At 41.0% G+C, this 20,518-nt stretch overlaps 1 long non-coding RNA gene across 1 annotated transcript; it reads right to left on the reverse strand.

Annotated features, from left to right (window-relative positions):
* Window positions 1-2,870: 2,870 nt before the first annotated feature.
* LOC107568484 (uncharacterized) lies at window positions 2,871-20,196 on the reverse strand. The gene is made up of 3 exons (XR_001606762.1): window positions 20,185-20,196; window positions 7,573-7,586; window positions 2,871-2,935 (listed from the first exon to the last, which is right to left on the reverse strand). It is a non-coding gene; the product is annotated as an uncharacterized lncRNA (long non-coding RNA).
* Window positions 20,197-20,518: the final 322 nt, after the last annotated feature.

The raw sequence follows: 20,518 nt of genomic DNA on the forward strand, positions 1-20,518 counted from the left end.
TTAGGATAGATGGTGATGGAAAAAATAAGAGATGGAAGCAAAACTGCTTTGGCGTTCTCTCACAAAAGTATTGTTCACAAATGTATCGCAAAAGCATTTAAATTTTTCCTCCTCATATTATTTCCTTCACAAAAGTTATGCAAGCAAATGCAAAGGGTTCTCTGGGAACTAATGCCTAAAATGAATCAGTGGGCATCAGTGAGACTTTCAAATCAAGAGGAAAGACTACAAGTATGTAAAATAAGTACAGTTTATAGTTGATGGTTTATAGTTTATATAGTTTTATAGTTTATATAGTACAAATTACAAAATCATTACTACAGATTAGCGGTTGTCATTTTTTCCTCCTATGTGACCCTAGGGGGACTATATTTTTACAGTGTAGAACCAGGAAAATACAGTATTAATAAGGAACAATGAACAACTAGAGATAGAACAGCACCAGCTCTAGGTCTTAATGGAAAAAAGAACATGAACTACCCAAACCTAACTCCCTGCTCAACACAGTATTTGCAAAGTCTTCGTAATCCATGTATCAATCAAGCCCTGTTATTTTCATTTTCAGTTTTTTTACATTTTTTTTAAATTTAATTAAGACTTCTGTTTGCTTTTCTAAGATGACCTGTTTCTGCTCACATCCCCTAATTTCTGAAGTATTTGTCACAGTCATCTGCTGGAGTGCCCATAACAGTCACCAGAGGGAACTCCTTTTGGGTTTTAGTTTATGTTTACCCGGACTGCATCTCCCATGATTCCCCTCACTCTGCTCCCATTACCACTTGCACTCATTATTATCATTGTTTTCAGCTGTGTGTAAGGCAAGGCATGGCAAGTTTATTTATATAGCACATTTTTTACACAATGGTAATTCAAAGTGCTTTACATAAAAGAAAGTAAAATAATCATAAAAAAATTATCACAAAAATAAAACAAAGAATTTTTACTTTGAAAGAACTTTGAAAATGATTTAAAAATTGTAATTTAGGTTTAGGTGTAATTTAGGTTAATTATCTCTCGTGTATATATATTGGTTGGTTTCTTTCTTTTAGTTGCTTAAGTCTTGTTTTCTGTTACGTGCTCATGTTCAGGATTATCTTGTGTTTTGCCTTGTTTTTTTCCCTGTGTTTTTGGATTATTATTTGGAATAATAAACTGCACTTGGATCTTCATTGTTTTCCCGAGTCATCCCGTGACAGAAGACTGAAGCCATTATTGATCAAGCAGTATGAGGGACAAGATTCTGCTCCCTGAAGAACAAGTCTGTTTTCAAAGTCTGGAGAAGCTTCGCCAACAGGGAATAGAGGTGCGAGCCTTCGCCCAGAAGTTCTGGACTACGGCGGAGAGACTGGGTTGTTAGGGTATGGACTTTAAAGACATTTTTATATATTTTTAACTTAATATATTTTTATTTTTATTTGTTTATCTTTGTTTGGATGAATCCCTACTGCATTGGGAGATGGAACGGGTGAAGTCGTTGGATTTCTGGAACTTCTCGAGGTACTTGCAGCTCCGCAAGGAGGGAAAGGTAAATTACTACCACCAGGGACTGCAGGGACTGTCCCATCCATACCTCCCTCGTCTAGTCAAGCCCAGGACCATTCATCCATTTCCACACTCAAGCGGAGGTCGAGAAGGAGGAGGGCAGCTAAGTCTGCACCTGTAGTTCCTAAATCCGCTCCTGTGGTCCCTAGTCTGGTGGTCCTGGAGTACCCAGCTCTGCTGGTCCCTAGTCCGGTGGTCCTGGAGGAACCGACTCTTGTGGTCCCAAGTCCAGTGGTCCTGGAGGACCCGACTCCGGTGGTCCCAGGTCCGGTGGTCCTGGAGGACCCGACTCCGGTGGTCCCAGAGGTTGCTGCAGAGCCGCCTGATTTTGCTGCTACTGCCATAATTAAGAAAGCTGTCTTTGCCTTTCACTTCATGGCTGTTCTGTGAGCATGGGCCGCTTCAGAGTCCACTCATGAACCCGCTCCAGTCTGGGAGCCCTCAGAGTTCTCTCCAGAGCCCGGTTCAGTCCGGGAGTCATCGGAGTCCACTCCAGAGCTTGGTCCAGTCTGGGAGCCCTCAAGAGTCCAATCATGAACCTGCTCCAGTCTGGGAGCCCTCAGAGTTCTCTCCAGAGCTCATTCCAGTCCTGGAGCCTACAGAGTCCACACATGAACCTGCTCCAGTCCGGGAGCACTCAGAGCCCGCTCCAGTCCGGAAGTCCTTAGACTCCACTCCAGAGCCCACTCCAGTCCAGGAGCTCTCAGAGTCCACTCCAGAGTCTTCTCCAGTCCGGAAGTTCTCAGAGTCCTCTCCAGAGCCCGCTCCAGTCCGGGAGCCCTCAGAGTCCATTCCAGAGCTTGCTCCAGTCCGGGAGCCCTCAGAATCTGTTCCAGTCTATACGTTTACTCCTGAACTCTTAGTCTGCCCTGTTATGGTTAAGGAGACTGTTGCTGAGCTGCTTGCCTGTCCTGTAGAAGTCATCGAGGCTGGTAATAAACTCTCTGTGCTCTTGTTTGCAGTTCTGTCGCTAGGGGGGTCATCTGGCTGGTCAGCTCCGCTGAGGTGGTCTTTAGTTCCACCCTTGTTGCCTGGCAAGCTCCCGGCTCCACTCTGGTCGTGCGCCGGGGTTCTTGTTCAGCCAGAGCCTCACTGGTCGGTCCCTCCGGCCCCGCCTTGGCCATCTGCTGGGGTTCCTGTTTGGTCTGAGCCTCGCTGATTCGTCCTGCTGGCCCTTCCTTGGCCTTCTGCCCTGCCTTTTCTGCTATGGTACCTTGGTAGGGTCTGTCTCCAGACCCTCTTCCGCTGCATGGGCCTGGACCGCCGTCCCTCCCCCTGGTTCGCCTCTGCTCTGCCTCCCTCCTGGATTTCACTTTGTGGATTTTTGTTTGGAGCGTCTGGAATCCACTCCTTAAAGCGAGGGTACTGTCACAGCCATCTGCTGGAGTGCCCTCTGGGTTATAGTTTATGTTTACCTGGACTGCATCTCCCATGATTCCCCTCACTCTGCTCCCATTACCCCTTGCACTCATTATTGACATTGTTTTCAGCTCTGTGTAATTTAGGTTAATAATCTCTTGTGTATATATATATATATATACTGTATATATTGTTTGGTTTGTGTCTTTTAGTTGCTTCGGGCCAATACGGTATTATTTGGAATAAAAAACTGAATTTGGATCTTCATTGTTTTCCTGAGTCATCCCGTGACAGTAACAGTAACTTCCACTGATATAGGGACATTCACAGTCATTATGCTGTTCTGCTCAGTTCTCTCTGTCTGAGAGTCGAATGTTGTCTCATTAGCATTCAAGTTGGAATAATCCTTTTCATTAGGACATTATTGACCATAATTATAGTCAAATTCCAAGGGCATAATAACATCTCGGTTACGAATGTAACCCTTGTTCCCTGAAGCAGGAAACGGGGACGTCACGTCGGTAATGGCCGACTTTGGGATCTTGCTTAGAGAGACCAATCCACTTTGAGTGTAAACTAAATGAGCCAATGCACATTGGCATGCGATGATTGCATTCAGCTGCCACTGATCGCAGCAGCACAAGTATAACTACGCAGCAGGTGCAACGCATACTCATGTTTTCACTGAGGAGCCGCGCCGGTGACCCGACCGCTCACTGCTGGTACAGCAGCTGTGGCGACGGGACGTGACGTCTCCGTTTCCTTCTTCAGGGAACGAGGGTTACATATGTAACCGAGATGTTTCCTTTCAGTCGGTCACTCTCGATGTCATGGTGGTAATGACTGACTTTGGGATCCCTACCAAAGCGCCACAGATGCTGCCACATCCAGTGTCCTGTGTGGGCCTCCTGTTCCCCCTTTTCGGCGTAGGCTCGGGCTCGCAACAAGAAGACCAGTCACTGTTTGACATAGCACTACCCACTCAGTGAGATTGGATAACACTGGGAAAATGTACCCATTCCACTTGGACTTGTTGTGGAAGCCCCATCCTTCCCGAAGGAGGTTTCGGAAGCACTTACACATATGAACAACCGTTTAGGTGCATATGGAAGATTAGAGGTGATTATAACCCTCTTGGAAATGGCAGAAGTCTGCCGGGCAAACACGGGGCTCTGAGGCTATACCGTGGACTTTTCACATATGGGATTCACTCAGGTATCTACATATGGAACCCAGCCCTCTACCGTTTTTCACGGATTCATCTGGTGCCGGACGTTCCACCACATCTGACTGCCGAGGGGATGGAGGAGCTCGACAGGGTCTACCGTGCTGACTCTCTGGAGCAGTTTAACAAGCCGACACTAAGCCGGGGATTCTCAGTGCCTCTACCCATTTGAGGTGAGAACACAGGAGGATACCGGCTCCACACGAAGGCTATGGAATCTAGTGAAAGTGTTGGGGGTCGCCCAGTCCACAGCTCTACAAATATCTGTCAGCGAGGGGCCACGAGCCAGTGCCCAGGAGGATGTAACACTTCTAGTAGAGTGAGCTCGCAACCTGAGCGGGCAGGGCGCACCCTGTGCCTGATAAGCCAGGGTGATGGCATCCCCTATCCAGTGGGCCATCCTCTGCTTAGAGACGGCATTCCCCTTCTGCCGGCCTCCGTACCAGACAAAGAGATGATCTGAGGTCCTGACGCTTTGTATCCGGTCTACTTACCATCTCAAGGCTCGGATGGGACAAAGCAAAGCTAAGGCTGGGTCTGCCTCTTCTGGGGGCATCACTTGCAGGTTCACTACCTGATCCTTGAATGGGGTAGTAGGAACCTTGCGCACGTAGCCGGGCCGGGGCCGGGGCCTCAGGATTACCTAGGAGTCAAACTCTAGGCACGATTCGTCGACCGAAAATGCATGCAGGTCCCCTACCCTCTTGATGGAGGCCAATGCAATCAGGAGCAGAGTTTTCATTGAAAGAAACTTTAGCTCGACTGACTGCAAGGGCTCAAATGGGCCCTGCTGTACTGCTCTGAGCACTAGACGTCAAGGGAGACAGCCTTCGCTCCAACCCTTGCTGCAAAAAGGACAGCACAACACTGATCAGCATCTACGGGGTCCTCTCGGTGAGAAGAACACCACTCGATGAACAGGTTCCGCTTCAAGGCATAAGTGCTCATAGATGGTGCTCTTGCCGAAGTGATGGTGTCTACTACCTCTTGGGGTAGCTCACCTAGAATCTCTGTGTCCCGTCCAGAGACCAGACGTGAAGTTTCCAGAGGTGTCTCTGGAGAGGCAAAAAAGGTAAAACGTCTCCAAATCAGCTGGACCGTCTGGGGAGTGCAGCTCGTGACAGCTTGTCAGCTGCACGGTTGAGCAGACCCGGAATGTGAATGGCACGAAGTGACCTCAGATGCTTCTGATTCAGCACATGCTTCCCTCGTACGCACCTTCTAAAACAGTTCAAGGCAAGGCGTAATGTTAACAACTCTAGGCAGTTGATGTGCCAGTGCAGTTTGGGGCCCGTCCAAACGCCCGACACTGCATGCTCGTAGTACATGGCCCCCCAGCCGGTGGTAGAGGCATCCGTATAAACTACAGCATGCCTGGAGACCTGTTCCAGGGGCACTCCTGCCTAGAGAAATACATGGTCTGACCACGGGATGAAGGTTTGGTGGCAGCCCGGTGTGACTTGGACCCGGTCAGAACAGCAAAAAGCAACTGGTCCCTGTTTTTCTACAGCACACACACGCTTAAAGGGGAAACACAACATCAACCAGAACCTTTCTTAAAGGTACCATAACCTATTTTCATAACATCTCTCCCCCCAAAAGCATTAATGTTATCCACTCAACATAATTAAATCAAAACTTCCCCTTTAAGATCCCTGTACAGACTATTTAACTCTTATTCCCACTATGAGTTACAAATTAAGCCTTTGAGATGCTTTCTTCTGTCGTTTTGATCTCCGTACAGTCTCTGCATTTTCCTGGGGCACAGGTGTGTTTTCAGTGGCACCTGCACAATCGTTCCATCCGATCTCTGTGTGGTTGGCAGTTGCTGAGGACCTGGCATTCCTTTAAACTCAGAACTCTCCTTGTTTTCCAATCCACCAGCTTGCTCGAAGCAACTCCACTGCTCTGACACTTGCCGACTCCTCAGATGATCCTGATGACGACGGACCTCTCGCCCGTCTGACAGTCTCACCACACAAGAACGAGGACCACTTTCTTTTACTATGGCTCCCGGTAACCAGCGCTGTCCTCTGGCGAAATTCCTTACAAAGACAGCCTTACCGTCTCTGAAACTCCGTTCTCTTGCATGCTCCCCCTCGTCCAGATGCAGCAAATCCAGATGAGATTTTGGTTTCTGCCCAAGCAACATCTCTGCGGGTGCCAGGCCTGTAGTAGTCTATGGCGTAATTCGGTACTGGAACAGAAAACGAGAAAAGGTTCGTTTCAATGTTTGCCCCTGACATTTTCTTTAAACCTTCTTTCAGCGTCTGCACCGCTCTCTCGGTCAGCCCATTTGAAGCAGGATGAAAAGGCGGTGTACGAATATGTCCATTCTATAATTCTATAATATAATTCCAATATTCTATAATATAATTCCATTCTTCTTGACAAATTCTTGAAACAACTCTCCCGTAAAAGTTGGCCCATTATCAGAGACGACAACATGTAAGCCATGTTGCAATTGTTGCAATGTGTCAATTGTCACGGGAGCCGTTTTTCAAGATGTGTGCTTCCAGCCACTTGGTGCAGGCATCCACCATGACTAAGAACATTCTTAGTCTTGTGAATGGGCCCGCAAAATCCAAATGCAACCTAGACCAAGGCCTACTAGGCCATTCCCAGGGCTGAAGAGGAACGGGTTTGGGTAATTTCTGGTTTTCCTGGCACTCCTTGCAGTGTTGGACCTTGTTTTCAAGATTGCAATCCATATTTGGCCACCAGACATATGCCCTTGCTAGGCTTCTCATGCCTGACACCTCAGGATGGGCTATGTGGACCTCCTGCAGCACTCTGGCTCGTCCTGGTGGCGGTACCACCACTCTTGAACCCCACAAGATGCAACCATCCTGAACTGAGAGTTAATTTTTCCTTTTCTCAAAAGGTTTCATCTCTGTGTCCACCACCATGGATGGCCAGCCCTGGAGGACAAATCTTTTGACTTTTGACAAGGCTTTGTCTCTCTGTGTCCAGGTTTTGATCTGCTTCACGCTCACTGGTGAGTCACTCAACTTTTCCAACATGAAAACAGTTTCAAGTGGCAGTGGGGTGGATGCAGGGGTGTCTGGAAGTGGTAACCTGCTTAACGCGTCCGCATTGGCATTTTCCTTCCCCGCTCGGTATACTATGCGCTATTGGTAGGCAGACAATGTCAGCGCCCACCTCTGGATACGAGCTGACACCATGGAAGGAATGCTCTTATGTTCACTGAACAGGCTCATCAACGGCTTATGATCCGTGAAAACTGTGAAAGGATGGCGATAGAGATATTGGTGAAAACGCTTCACAGCGAACACAATAGCCAGGCCTTCTTTGTCTAGTTGAGAGTACCCCCTTTCCGCTTTAGTAAGCGTCCTTGACGCAAATGCAATGGGTTTCTCTGAGCCCTCCTCCATCATGTGTGACAGTACGGTGCCAATGCCATATGGAGGGGCATCACAAGACACTGCCAGCTCTTTCTCTGGGTCAAAATGGACTAACACACTGGCTGACTGCAGCAGATTTTTGACTTTCGTGAAGGCACCCACCTGCGCCGCCCCTCCACTTCCACTGGCAATCACTGCAACAACTGGTACAACGGGGCCAGCACTGTTGATAGGTAAGGCAAGAACTTCCTGTAATATGTTACCATGCCCAAGAACGATTTAAGCTCTGACATATTTCCTGGTTTGGGGGCCTCCTTAATGGCCCTGACTTTTTCTGGCATGGCATAGAGGCCCTGGGCTAATATTTGATGTCCCAGGTATGTTACACTATCAGCCTGGAATGTACATTTGCCCGTTTTAACCGCAGCCCTGCCTCTGACATCCTCTTGCGAACCTGATCCAGGTTACTGAGGTGCTCCTCTTCTGTTTTCCCCGTGATCAAAATGTCATCGAGGTACACTGCCACGTGTGGAATTCCCCGCAACAGGCTTTCCATTGTCCTTTGAAAAATGGCCAGGCTAGACGCCCCCCCAAACACCAACCGTGTTTATATTTAAACAGCCCTATATGAGTGTTGATCATGACGTATTGCTTTGACTCCTCATCTAGCAACATCTGTTGATAGGCGTGACTCATGTCGAGCTTAGTGAAAGTTTTAGCACTGAGAACAAGTCCTCCACTCTTGGAATAGGGTAAGTCTCCAGATTTGCTGCCTGATTGATTGTCAGTTTATAGTCTCCACAAGTCACTTTTATTTCTATAGCACTTTTAACAATACAGATTGTGTCAAAGCAACTGTACAGCATTAATTAGGAAAATAGTGTGCCAATAATGCAAAATGACAATAGTAAACACTCAATTTTCAGTTAAAGGCATCATTGAATTCAGTGATGTCATCATCCAGCTCAGTTCAGTTTAAATAGTATCTGTGCAATCAAAAAACGATATCGCTGTAAATTAAGTGTCCACAACTACGCAAGCCAGATGCGACAGCGGCAAGGAACCAAAACTCCATCGGTGACAGACTGGAGAAAAAACCTTGGGAAAAACCAGGCTCAGTCGGGGGGACAGTTTTCCTCTGGCCAGACGAACCAGCAGTTCAATTCCAGGCTGCAGCAAAGTCACATTGAGCAGAGGACTCATCTGGTTCCAAGGTCTTGTCCCAGTGGACGTCTAGGAGACAAGGTCTTCACTGGGGATCTGTCTCTGGGGCTCATCTAGTTGTCCTGATTCAGTTAAAGGCATCATTGAATTCAGTGATGTCATCATCCAGCTCAGTTCAGTTTAAATAGTATCTGTGCAATCAAAAAACGATATCGCTGTAAATTAAGTGTCCACAACTACGCAAGCCAGATGCGACAGCGGCAAGGAACCAAAACTCCATCGGTGACAGACTGGAGAAAAAACCTTGGGAAAAACCAGGCTCAGTCGGGGGGACAGTTTTCCTCTGGCCAGACGAACCAGCAGTTCAATTCCAGGCTGCAGCAAAGTCACATTGAGCAGAGGACTCATCTGGTTCCAAGGTCTTGTCCCAGTGGACGTCTAGGAGACAAGGTCTTCACTGGGGATCTGTCTCTGGGGCTCATCTAGTTGTCCTGATCTCTGCTGACATTCAGGGCTGTATAGGTCCTCTCTAGGTGCTGATCTGTCACCTGGTCTGGATACGGACTGGATCCGGGTGACTGCAGTGACCATCTGATCTGAATACAGACTGGATCTGGTGGCTAGGGTGACCTCGGAATAAGAAAGAAACAGACTAATATTAGCGTAGATGCCATTATTCTAACGATGTAGCAAGTACATTGGGTGTTATGGGAAGTGTTCCCGGTTCCGGTTGTCCTAATTAATGCAGCCTAAAAATCCTTTAATGGATTTGAATATTAGAAATGTGTTCGTTTGTTATGTGTAAACCAGGTTAAATAGATGGGTCTATAATCTAGATTTAAACTGACAGAGTGTGTCTGCTTCCCGAACTATTTTAGGTAGGTTATTCCAGAGCTTGGGTGCTAAGTAGGAAAAGTATCTGCCGCCCGCAGTTGATTTTGATATTCTAGGTATTATCAAATTGAGAATGCAGCAGACGTGGAGGACTATAATGCAATAAGAGCTTGTTCAAATACTGAGGTGCTAAACCATTCAGAGCTTTATAAGTAATAAGCAAGATTTTTAAATCTATACAATGTTTAATAGAGAGCCAGTGCAGTGTTGACAGAACCGGGCTAATATGGTCATACTTCCTGGTTCTAGTAAGAACTCTAGCTGCTGCATTTTGTACCAGCTGGAGTTAGTTTATTAAGCGTGCAGAACAACCATCCAATAAAGCATTGCAATAATCTAACCTTGAGGTCATGAACGCATGAATGAACATTTCTGCATTTGACATTTAGAGCATAGGTCGAAATTTAGATATATTTTTGAGATGGAAAAATGCAGTTTTACAAATGCTAGAAACGTGGCTTTCAAAGGAAATAGCACATCTTGGTTCCTAACTGATGACGAAGAATTGACAGAGCAGCCTAAGTTATCATACGTCATTATGCTATTTCTGCGTCATTGCACATGCGCAGTGCTTTCAGTTTCTGGGTTCAATCCGATCAATCTGTTTCATATTCCATAACTCAATCATATTAGAAAAGGAACTGATACAGAAAAAGTAAACAGTGCAAATATAAACAGGTGTACAGTATACAGTTCGAATGTAAACAATTGTATATACCAAATGTGCAAAATAGGTATAGTGCAAATGTAGCAAATATGTACAGCAGTGAATGAAATATTAATAAATACAAGAGAATTAAGGAATAAATATATACATATGAGAACAGTGTGTTGCACAGCTACACCAGTAGCTCTATGAGTGGTAATTGTATAGTCCTTAGTATACATACAACCTTTGAAGCTTGTGATTGAGTGATATGTCTTCTATTAACTGGAGTTCAGTTCTAAGATGGCATGTGGATAAAAACTGTTCCGGAGTTTGGAGGTGCGTGTCTTGAGGGATCTGTAGCATCTTCCAGAGGGCAACAGAGGGAAGAGGTGGTTGCCGGGGTGGGAAGAGTCCTTTATTATACTTCTGGCCCGTCGTATGCATCTGTGTGCATTGCATGCATCGTATGCACCAGTGATTTTCTGTACGGAGTTGATGACTCTCTGCAAAGCTTTTTTTTTCAGCCATAGTGCAGTCAGCATTCCACACCAGAATGCCATGGAAAAGTATGCTTCCTACTAAACAGTAGTAAAAGGACACAAGCAGGTTCGTTTTCCTCAGCATCCTCAGAAAGTACAGCTGTTGCTGTGCCTTCTTGAATTCTGAAGTTGATGAGAAAACAAAAAGAAGTACCACCTACTTTTAAGTTACTTGACTTACTGGGGGTGCTAGATGAGAAAACCACAAAAAAAATGGATCAATTCTGCTAATCATATAAATCAAATCCCAAATGAGAGTTTTGAAATTATAGATGCATTGACAGTCAGTTGGTGGGGGAATGGGGATTAAAAAAATTATTTCTGCAAATCAAAGTAAATGGCTGAATTTATATGTACTTGTGCAGGGGATGGCATTTGCTCCTTCTGAGACACTGCATTAACGGAAGGAGAGTTACTGTACCTGATAAATACGTTTTCTACATGTTGTCACATAATGCTCTACTTGGAAAACATGAACAGTAAATAGTTAGAAATGCTGGTTATATCTGGTAATAACTGGTTATAATTTCTTGACTTGATGGTTTTTGAGCTCTTAAAAATACAAGTCAAGTCAACTCTATTTATATAATGCTTTATACAATACAGATTGTGTCACAGCAGCTTTACAGTGTCAAACAGGAAAATCGTTTGTCAATAATGCAAGTGGACTATAACAAAGAGTCATTTTCCAGCTAAAGTCAGTTCATTGATGATTCAGTGATGTCATCATCCAGTTCAGCTCTCCTCCAACAGTGTCTGTGTAATCAGTCAAGCGTCTCCAACTGAGCGAACCAAAATACACCATAAAATTTCAACCTGATTTGTGAGCTGCACATTCTTACAAATGTGCCTCACATATAACATATACACTTAAAGAATATTGTTGAGAATTCTGATGTGGTCACATGACGTAGCTAGCCATGGGTGGAGCCAAGCCTCCTCAGGTGCACTGAATGATTATTTAGGTTCCTTTGTTTGGTGTGTGCAATATGCAGCTGAAACTGACTTTCCATTTCCTTCTCCTCAAAGTGAGTGTTTTTTGTAGAGTTGGTGTGTTCCTGATTTTGTAAGTTTATTTCTTTGGCATTGTTTTATATAATGTTAATTCTTGAGGTTATGTTTGTCTAAGTTTCATGTGATTTATCATTAATATGTATCAGTGTTCCTGTTTGATTGTTAACCTGTTTATTGTTGTGTTTATTGGATTGTATGATTTGCTGGAATTCCTGGTAGCACATTCCTGAACCAACGCACTTGCAAAACTTTATAATATAATCGTCATTATAGTAAGTTTTGACTTCTTTGAATTGCACCCTTGGTTGTGGGTTTGTCCACAATCAACCAGGTTATTTGGACCGATTTGCTCATCTGGTTTCAGGGTCAATTTTAAAATCATGCCTCAAGGCCATATTGTGGAGCACACCCCTGTTGAAAAATCCAGCATATGCTGGCTGGGTATGTATTGAAGCATGGCTGCTGGTTCTTAGCTGGTCCTGAGCAGGGGCTAGTTGCTTAGGACCAGCACATTACCAGCTCAAACCAGTAGCCATGCTTCAAAACATACCTAACCAGCATAAGCAGGTTTTTTTTTCAACAGGGACAGTAGGCAAGCATAATTTGGCTTATTTTTAATTATAATAAAGCTATTAAATTGAGGCATAACCACTGAGATTTTTAATAATCCAGTTTGTGCTCCACAGTGGACCTTGTTTGAGCATAGACTGCATTATAATGCATTTCTGCTGTAGAGTACTGGTAAGGTCCTTACATTTGTCGCATAATTTGCACAACTTATCACTCATGAAAAAAACTGTTCCTCACATTTAGCGTATATAATCAATGGAAATTGGAATCAAAACTGATTTTGCATGCTTTTTATTAAAGCGACCCCAGGAGTCTAAACTGATCATCAATTTACATTTAAAACAAAATAAAAAAATCACATTGCTGTACAAATGATACTAACTTTCTGTGCACTCTGAAGGGGGCAGTAGATTCAAATATTTCCTCTGACATGTAGAAGATCTGCACAAAGAACCATAATATGAGGACAGGAAGTGTGCTTTTATTAGAGCACTGCACACTTCCCTTTACAGCGATGGCTAACAGAAACATCAGCCTTCCTTCCTAGACTGTAATCAACCCACATCTCATGAAACGCCATTCAGAGCACATCATTTTGGAGAGGTTGCCATAGAAACCATATAGTAGCAGAGCACAGATGAACAGCAATTTCCTCTTGCACTGTGTCCTCAAATGAAAGGAAAAAAGACGACAATGTAAGACAGCAGATCAAGGAAAAAAGCATGCATACATCATTCCAGCCTCTTTTAGGATTGGACATTTTCTGTTTTTGAAATACAATTTGCTATTTTTTATGGCCCATGCATCAGCATCAAAACATTGCCTCAGCATTTTTCATGTCCTCACACATACTCCAACATCAATGAATCAACATTTGACACAGCAGACTGTTGATGAAGATCACTCCTACTAATCCTGTTCAGTGTGCTAATTCTGAAAAAGGTGGAAGCAATAAAAACTGATGAACAATTAATGTATTTGGGCCATTCTACAGAATTGGTGCAAACTGCTGTCCCACAACCAAAAAAAAATAAAAAAACATTTAAAAAGCATTTAATAGATGTTTATCCTTTTATCATCTATTGAAACCCACAATAATATTAAAATATCAGTAAGCTTAATATAAAATCATTTAGTGGGTAGTTTCAACTGGGAGGTGGTTGTCCTGAACCCTAAACCCTAAATTTCAACTTGTAAAATATGTTTTGCATTTTATTCCATTGATGATTTTAAAAATATCATTTTGATTTAAAAAAAAAAAAGAAAAGTGAAGTTAGAGGAAAAAAGTATATATATAAAAAAATATATATATTCTGCAGTTCTTCCCTGTTGTACTGAATATCTATACTTTTTCAAATGATCATATCGAAGTTAGAAATTCAAATATTGTGACAATTCATTTTGTAGGGTGCCACAAGTTTTTTTTAAATTTCCAAAGGGTGCCACGACTAAAAAAAGGTTGGGAAACACTGGTCTAAATGAATAAATAAATAAAAATGTTTGTTTTAGTCCATTGGCCGAGTCTGATTTTAACCACACATTTATGATCAGGAAATATTCCTCTCATAGCTACATGGTGTGAGTAGATACATCCCATCATTTTGAGGTAAATGTGTTCACAAGTCTGAAAAATCTGTGTGTAACTTTAAAGAATGTCACGGCCGAGCACCTTTTTTTTCTGCAATTAAGCACACTTTTTTGGCAGTTATTCCATAACATTTAGTTTTTATACGTGTACATCTGTTCAGAACTGTGCTAAGTTCAAAAGTATCTAAAATTGTCACTACTGAAACAACATGTCTGACATGTCATCATTGTTTTGGTAGTGACAAAAGGGAACACAATGTTGTATTTGGGGGAAATAAAATTTCACTACAGTTATATAAATTTTTAGTATTTTAGTATGTTTTAGAAGTGTTTTTATTATGTGAGTGAAAATTCTGTAATGTGATGTGCTACCAAAGCATTACTGTCACTACCGAAAATGTGCTGTCACTACCAAAACATGGGATGTTTTGTCAGAAATAAAGTGTACTGAATTATCAACTAAGATTTTATGATAGTGTTTGGTTAAATGTATATTCAAACTAATGAATCCTAAAGTTTGAAATCAGTATGACCATCTTTTTGTCTTTTACAAAGAAAGATTGGATTCAAAATACAACAAATCTCATAAATCACTTGAAATCTTGTTAAAATTGTAATTGTTATTGATTTACCTCTGAAAAAGTTTTAATAAAATAGAAGAAAAAAATATACATATTTACAAGGAAGATATAATCAAAATCTTAGGTCAATATAACCCTTTTTATTAAATTATATATTACTGTGTTTCAGTAGTGAAAAATCTAGGGAGAGGAAAAATATTCCAAAACTTTCTAAAAATACAATATGAGAATTAACTGCACAGATACTAGAAATGTATACCTTGGATATTATACAATTTGCATACATACAAAATTTGTGGAGAAAGACATTTTTTTCCAAGATGTTTCTAACTCTGACTTTGCACCAGTCCAAATTCAAATTGAATCTATATGAATTTCAAATCAATTCAAATAAATTTGAATCAATATAACAAAACTGGAGCAAGTATTGGCATAATTTGCATTGGATTGGGAGAGTAACTGTTTCTGTTACTGGAATTTTTGGACTTTTGTGATTAAAAGAGGAGCTTGTGCTGATGGACTAATGTATAATGTAACTATGCTGTTTGTTGTTGCAATAGACAATTTTTGACAGTAATGAAAGCGAGAAGAAGTACAGTGTGTACAATGGATTGAGAGGTTGTTTAACAACAAACATTATTTTAAAATAATTATTAATTGAATTTACAAATTTCTTTTAGGTAAGTGGTTGCAATCATTTTAGCTAAATTTAAATACATTTAGTTGACTAACTTTCAACTAACATTAAAAAAAAAAAAGTAGCTAAAATAAATTGTTTGCAACCACTGCACCTTAAAAAAAACGTAGTATCATTATTTGTGTACCGATCATTCAGCTGACTTTTAAAAGACTTTTAGCAGACAAAAAACATTTCAGAATACATAAAAACTTTTGAAAGTTCACATTGGACCTAGGGACTTTATACAGCACATGCCCTAGTAAAGATGGTAATTATATCTCATAGCTTAATTTATATCTATTTAAAATTCAATATGGTGACTTTCCTGAATAAAAGTCTAGTACTGTAAAAATGCCAGACATCTGAACATTACATATGGGAAATAAGCAACAATTTTCTTGCTAACATGCCCTATTTCTAGCTAAGACAAGATAATTGCTAAATATTTCCTAAACATTGCTAAACATTTTTTTTAAAAACAGAACTGTTTTAATTAAAAAAATAATTGTGTACAAAAGTTTCATTGTCACCAGCCAATGAAGGACTGCACTTATGCTATCAGAAACGTCCTACTTCCCACTTCTGAAGTTGTAATCACGAGTTGGTCGTGTTCAAGTGCTTTGTTGTCTGAAAGAACAGAAAGCACTATGGACAGCCTATTCATTCATGCCTGTTTCTTGGGGAAATTTTATTAAAGCTAAAACGTGTAGATTAGAAGATATTTTGTCAATATCCAACAGGTTTTGAATAAAATGTAGCGTCCCATTCATTGGTAGCCATATAAACATTCACAGCGCTATCTAGATATTCAGCTGGCTGACGAGTCCTAAATTTCTATCAAATAGATGCTATTTTTGCTGTGTTCAGTATATACAATATGCATTAAATGCTTATTTATATATGTAAATATACATGACTGCAATGGCAGGAAAAAGCAATGTAGATGTTGTGAGAAAAACAAATAAAGCTTTACTGTGTTTCTCTCCTATGCCATATTTAAAGTTTATAGCTTGCCCAACTCAGAAACTCGGGTATCAAAATGATCTCTGAGTTTCCCTGTTGTAAATACGATTAAGGAGGCCGTTCATGTCCAATTTTCGACTAGGAAACTTGTATTTACGATAATTCTGATAGCATGTGAAGGCAGCATTAAACCCAGCACACACACTCATTCTCTGTCTGATCTCGTGCATGTTAATGTTCATTTTGATTGTTAGACTCGTGAGTTTTAGACTGCCTCGTTATTTGTTTTGTTTTTGCCTGTGTTTGATGCTCCTGCATGTCCATTTGTTCTTCTCCTTTTGTTTTAATTAACACTTCACACTTGAGTTCATCTGCCAGAAATATTGTGCTATTATTTGTGCCAGAACAATATGTATTTACTTTTTTTTTGCTACGCTACTGTTTTTCTTTTTCTTTCCTTTTTTACTATCTAACATGATTTGATCTAGCATCTTTACATCATTACATTGCTGCTTGTAATGCAACAGTAAGACAACCAGCCAATGCACATATAATACTTGTAAATAACTTATTTAGCCAGAGGTTTCTTGATAGCCAAGGAAAATAAAGTGTCTGGTGTTTACATGTTTTATAAGGTTTTTGAGGACAATTAAATCACTATTTTTAACTCAGTGCATTTATGCTGTGATGAGATGCCGGGGGGAGTTGGATGACTTTTTTTTGAAAGGGGCTAGAAACGGTTAAAGGAATGAAAATGAACACTGTTTTTGGCAGAACATAACAGAAAACTGGAAAACACTCCCTTTCAAAGGGTGTAGGGATGCCTTATGCACTCTGTGTGATGTGAGTATGCTCCCTAAAACCAGTGGGGCACTTTCTGGGCCTGTTTTTCCAGACCAGGTTGTTTATTTTGGGCTTGTTTTTCAGAATAGGTCATTTATTTCTCTAGCAAAACCTGGCAACAATGTTAGTGTATGTTGCGTCACTCAATGAAAATGTGTGTAAATGCTAGTACAGTGGCAAGAAACGTGTTTTTTTTTTGCAAGCATGTGCTTGCAGTAAACTGTAAAACTGTTTGCACTACAAACCAGTGTGTTCATAATTAAGATAATACATTAAAACAACATGGTAAGACACCAATTGTGCAATATCAAGCAGGAAAATAAGCTGTTTTGTACCTTATTTTGGGCTTGTTTTTCAGAATAGGTCATTTATTTCTCTAGCAAAACCTGGCAACAATGTTAGTGTATGTTGCGTCACTCAATGAAAATGTGTGTAAATGCTAGTACAGTGGCAAGAAACGTGTTTTTTTTTTTGCAAGCATGTGCTTGCAGTAAACTGTAAAACTGTTTGCACTACAAACCAGTGTGTTCATAATTAAGATAATACATTAAAACAACATGGTAAGACACCAATTGTGCAATATCAAGCAGGAAAATAAGCTGTTTTGTACAGCTAAAAATAGCTCAAAAGTGAATGAGACCGGAAGCCAGACCCATAAAATGTACAGATGGCCGTGCCCGCTCTTACGGGAAAAATAAGGTGGATATGTTAGATTTTAGTGTTAGAGAAAAAATTTATTTAAAGTGTTAAACTACTGTTCACAGTTAAATTCAGTTTAGCTGAAAAATAGTTTTCAGTGAAATGATACATCAGAATCTCTGATGACATTTAAATTTTTCCTTCCCATGGGGAACACACTTTTGCACAGTTCTTCTACATTAGTATCATAATGCTTTTACAATGTGTCCAGTGCCATGAACAGGTCATATAGTCAGTATGTGTGTGGTCTCATGCTACGGCTCCATCATCCTGTTTGAATGAGGGATTACAGGAAGAGTAGCTCAAGGCACTTTTATCTCTCCACACAGCCCCTGTGCTCCGCAATTATCACTCACAGAGCATGCACTCTAACCGCAGCTCTGGCTCCCATTTATAATGCTGCACTGGACCTATAATGAGACTGCAGCCACATTATTACCTCCAGCCTGAGCACCTCCACCCGGGGGCTTGACTCTTCCAGTCCAGCGCATCACAGTCTACAGCCACCCACCCCCATGCCCTCCTTTTGTGTGACTCTAAGATTGCCAGAAAATAGACCCTCTCCTGGCAACAGAACTGTGTTTGTGTTCTTGCATATCTCCTGGAATTTTACCAAATGCTTTATCAACTTCATAATGTTTGAACTGCTTTTATTCTAGTTAAACACTCTAAACTGCTATGCAGTTTCATTTAAAAAATGCTTTAAGAATACAATCTGTCTTTGTCTGTTTCTATGCTGTGAAATTTTCCCCTTTTAACATTATTACCGGTACTATCCCTGAACGTGCCCCTAAACCTAAACCTAACTCATGTAGCTAACTTAAACTTCCCAGGACTTTCTTGGGTAAGTACACAGTAAGTACATACACTGTAAAATAAAGTGTTGCACTTTATTTTAAGGTGTCCTTGTTACAGTGTAATTATATATTTAAGTACTGAGTAATATTAATTACTGTAACTACATGTACTTACTATATGGTTAGGGTAATGAGTAGGGTTTGGGTTAGGGTTACTTGCATGTAATTATGCATCATTTATTGTTATTATATTATAATAGTAAGTACATGTACCATATGTAACAAGGACACCTTAAAATATAGGGCCCTATCATACACCTGGCACAATGTGGCGCCAGGCATGACACAAGTGTTTTTTGCTAGTTTCAGCCCGACGCAGTTATCATTTTCATGCCCTGGCCACGTTGTTTAAATAGCAAATGCATTTGCGCCCATTTGTGCGCCCATGGGCGTGCTGGTCTGAAAACGAGGTGTGTTCAGGCGCATTGCTGGAGCATTGCTATTTTGAGGCAACTGAAATAGACTGCACCATTGACCAACTAAAACCTGGTCTAAAGTCAATGGCGCAAAAAGTGTGCATTAGTAATATGCGCCAATAGGCAGGTCTATCAAATACTAGTTAATGTTATCGCATTGGACTGAAATTTTGTGACTTTGTTCACAAAGGGTATAACTACTTCTAAAAACATTTTTGATCGTTTTCATACTTTTCTGGGGGAGATTTTTCACCTTGTGATGTTCCAGGGCAAAAATGACCCGGCCTCAAAAAAATGCTTATAAATCACTCATTATGCTATATTATCACCAAATATTGGATTCAATCTTTTTGTCAACTTCTTATCTTTCATTTAAGACTGGTTTTGTATTTATATTTGCTTCTAATTAATCATAGGCCTCATTTATCTGAAAGTAGGCACCTCATTTTTTGAGTGAAAAAGCATTATTTATGAATACTTTTCACAATATTAAATTAAAACTGATGAAAATGTACACTGTTTATCACAATAGTGTACTTTAATGCTTAATCAGGGAGTTTGCTTTTAAATGCTTTTATTTTGTACAAAATGGCACAAAGTCACACTTGTGGTGTTCCCGGTCATAAATGTGCAGCCATTTCAAAACAAACTCCCTGATTAAGCATTAAAGCACACTATTGTGATAAACAGTGTAAATTTTCATCAGTTTTAATTTAATATTGTGAAAAGTATTCATAAATAATGCTTTTTTTCACTCAAAAAATTAGGTGCCTACTTTCAGATAAATGAGGTCCCTACAAGAATTTAGCTGATTAATTTATCTACCCAAATATTTATTGTTACAATTAAAGCATACAGTGGTTGAATGCAGTACCAAAATGGAAAAACATCACTAAAAAAAAAACATTGTGCACCAGAAGTGTAGTCAAGACCAGACCGCCAAGATACAGACCAAGACTATACCCCTCGAGACCCAGACTAAGACCTATCAAGGCAAAGACCAATGATTTGAGGTTTTATAAAGAATATTTCAACTCTTAAGAATAGCAGTCACTCCTGCACACAACTCCCACAGTATTTGGTCCTGTGGTCACTACGAATGAAGTCAACACAAAGACTGTATACATACCAAGATGGTTCACTCATATTACTATGAATGGGAGAAAGTTTACAGAGCAATATGGTGTAAAAGTCCTGTCTTAAATAAAAGACAGAATCATGAATTAGTCTCATGGCACCGACTGTTGTTTCTTTCCACTTTTTTCTTATAACGAGCTTACTGCATTTTGTATTATAGATTATAGGTGTCACAATCTCTAGCTGGAGTGCCCACGTGTCCATCTCATACCTTTGCCACTCACTATGGACTCTGTCAAGTGGTTTCACCATTTACAAAGTTTCTTGCAGAAATCTCCCACTTGATAAGACAGCCCACTACAAGAATTCAACCAGATTCCACTTATTGACCATACTGTCAGACTCGGTTCCTGTCCCGTGTCATGCGTTTTCCTCCTCCACGTGTTCCATGTACCAGGTTTCCCATGTTGATTGTGTTTGATATTGTTTCCAGGT

Source organism: Sinocyclocheilus grahami, unplaced genomic scaffold (assembly GCF_001515645.1).
Source record: "Sinocyclocheilus grahami isolate Dianchi unplaced genomic scaffold, SAMN03320097.WGS_v1.1 scaffold1248.1, whole genome shotgun sequence".
Lineage (NCBI taxonomy): Eukaryota > Metazoa > Chordata > Actinopteri > Cypriniformes > Cyprinidae > Sinocyclocheilus > Sinocyclocheilus grahami.